Source organism: Propithecus coquereli, unplaced genomic scaffold (assembly GCF_000956105.1).
Source record: "Propithecus coquereli isolate 6110/MARCELLA unplaced genomic scaffold, Pcoq_1.0 Scaffold414, whole genome shotgun sequence".
Classification (NCBI taxonomy): Eukaryota; Metazoa; Chordata; class Mammalia; order Primates; family Indriidae; genus Propithecus; species Propithecus coquereli.
This window is the reverse complement of record NW_012149886.1, coordinates 1,146,366-1,149,483: the sequence shown is the minus strand read 5'-3', so window position 1 is coordinate 1,149,483 and position 3,118 is coordinate 1,146,366.

The window sequence follows — 3,118 nt, the reverse complement described above, 5'->3', positions numbered from 1 at the left end:
TAGAAACAATTTATGGGACTGATACAAGTGACCAAGAATGCACTAGGTACATAGCGTTTCTTTCAACGACCCTGTAATAGAAAGGTAAGCACACTCATATCTCATCAAAAAAATGTGAACCTCGTACTCGCTGAGGTTCACTACTCTGTTACGCAAAAGGGAGAAATGTATGTTCAGAGACAGAGGTGCCTACTCATTCACTTTCTCAAGAACACAGGTGAATCGACTGCAAACTCTGTATGCGAGGAAATAGAACTGCAGAAAGGTAGGGAGGCTTATGGTAGCATCATGGCGATGCAGACGTTAATGGTTTCAAACTATGAGCACAATAAAAACTTTGGGGGTACAGGGTGAGCAATACGGCCCTAAGTTTCCCCTACATTTAACCATCAAATCTATTTCTTTAGGCTATTCTTATGTGGGCTCTGGATCTTTTAGCTAGAAACATGATTCAGAACTTCACAATAAGCTGCCCTATTTTTAATTCCAGGGCCTTTGTATATCTATGCCTTACCTTCTCCCTCCCTGGTCTCCTCCCTGGTCTTAACCCCTGCCAGCCCTCCCATCCCTACACACACCAGACACTGAAGGGGAAAAACCTAGAGCATTCAAATGTGGCTCTCCTCCAGTGGGATGCTATCCAACCGAATTGGGCAAGTCCTGTGGGTCATCTGGCCACACATCGTCAGGAACGCTTGCTGCATTTGTTCCTTGACTGTCCATCAAATTCAGATTGGGGCTCACCCCTATTCAGATTTATGTCTCCTGTTTGCTCAATATCTGACCTCTTCTCTCTCCTACTCCAACAATGTGGGTAAATGGAAATAAAGCAGTAAAACATAGCAAACACAAATGTCAAATTATTCTCCTGAGCTTCTGCTGTCAGGGAGACAGTTAATATTGTTTTATAGGAAGCATCACCGTGTCCAGTACAAGAATCAGTTCTCCGTTAAGACATCAATAAGGAGGTGATTTTCTGCTACAGAAGAAGAGTATCAGATGCCTCTCATCCCCCTTTGTACACGATATCAAGAGCAGCAGAGAACCCAGCTCAAACAGTAAGAAGCTCTTACCACTGATCACATATAATAGTGGAAAATCTTTTTGTCAAGAAGATTGGAGGTTGCAAAATCCCACTGAAAGCAGGTGATAAGATTTGAACTTGAAACAAACACTAAAGCTGAGAGCTACTGGAAAATAATGCCAAGGTCCTAAAGAGAACAACCTTCCTTAGTAAGAGGTTTGGACAGAATAGCGTGGGAAGAAGTAGAGATTTCTGATTCTGTGTGGAAGAAATGGCATCCATAAGAGTACAGAAAAAGGAAATTCTGAGCCATAATGCATAAGCATTGTCACCATTTTTTTAACAAGGGGGAATGGGAAGTTGATATCAGATTTCATTGCATATTGAGAACTGATACTGACTGTATAGTGTGGGGACTTGGCGGCCCTCCCAGCGCAGTTTCCAATTTCAGCTCAGTCTGTGTTTGTTTTACCTGACAGATTACGGTAACCGGGCCTTGTGATGCAGCTTAAGACAGGGCACGTAACATGCCCTTTTACAGAAGGTTAGGTCCAAGAGGCAAAAATAAGACATATATCTTTAAAGCTTTGCTGTGCATGCAACAGAATTTTTGAGTGTTAAGAGTCTAGAGCTGGAACTCATTTCTGACTTATCCCAATAACGCTAATGGTAGCTATAGCTCAGTGGCAAACCTTAACTATTATTATCTTCATCTCCGGTTTCTGAGTGAAAGCCTTTTCAGGTCTAATCCATGCTACATTTTGAGACCTGTACTTCTTTGTGCTGAGGTCATATGACCTTGCATTCAAAACTCTCCAGAAGCTGCTGGTTGCCCTTTAACTCTTTGCCTAGCATTTAAGGTTATGACAACCAGGCTCACTATGAATTTTTCAGTACTCCTTTTCCTTTATCCAGCTGGTCACCTCCTACTGCAACCAACCTCAATTGTATTTCATATTTTCCTATGTTTCTTTTCCTTTCAGGAATTTTCCTTAGCTGAATTTATGACCCATCCATAGCCATCTCTGCTTGCCCAAATTTCATCTGTGCAATACGGTCCTTGACAAAAGCCTCATAAAACCACAGCCAGAAGCCATCTCTTCTTTCTTTAAAATCTTTTTACATTATTTTTCACATGAGACCTATGACTAATTTCCTATATATTCATTTATTTATATAGTGGTATAATTTATTCTAAAAATTCATAAGCTTCTTAAAGGCAGGGGCTCCATACACTGTGGTTCAAGGTCTTGAAATGCAATAAAAGCTTGCTGAATAAATTAATGCATAATCACCCTTGTTCTCTTTACAATCACATAAGAGCGTAAAGGATCATTAGAGACAACTATATCTATATACTTTCTTATCTATGCCGCTATAATTATAGATATGAATATAGATATCGAGTCCTTCAACATTAAGAATTCAAAAATAAAGATCCAGAAAGTTTGGCACAATGGCATTACCTTTCAGATTAACATATTCATGGAGGAAATAGTGCAATAGTTCACATTAGAGCAGTCATAAGATGTCATAATTGGAAGTGAGGTTATGCCATTACATTTTTATAAGAACACTGTTTCTACAGAAATTTTAAAAAAACTCTATTTGTGCTCTTATTTTCACATTCTCCAACATAATCTAAAAAAAATATGGTCCTGACAGTATTAGTCTTTTGATATATTCTGGGAACAAAGGATATTTTATTCAAGTAAGTTTGAGAAATTATGCAAATTATACCTCCCTCTTGGAAATTCATGATATAAAGTGATATATTAAAGGTTTCCAGAAAATAGATAGCTTTTAAAAAGATTACTTAACCTTGATTAATCTTGTCTCCCAATTATAATTGTCCTTGGAACAGTCTGTTTCATATAACAATTATAAATATCCCCCAAATCCAGTCTTCCGTTGAATTTTTAAAAAATGTGTTTATATTGATTCAAGGAACAGACTTGCCTTTACCAATTATTCAACCTCTGTCATCCCATCTGAACGATGTTTTAAAGTCCCCTTGAAGGTGAGATATATACGATACTTTCTTTTTGGTTTGTGAATGATCAAGGTGCCTGTGATATAGGTGCCAGGGCCCAG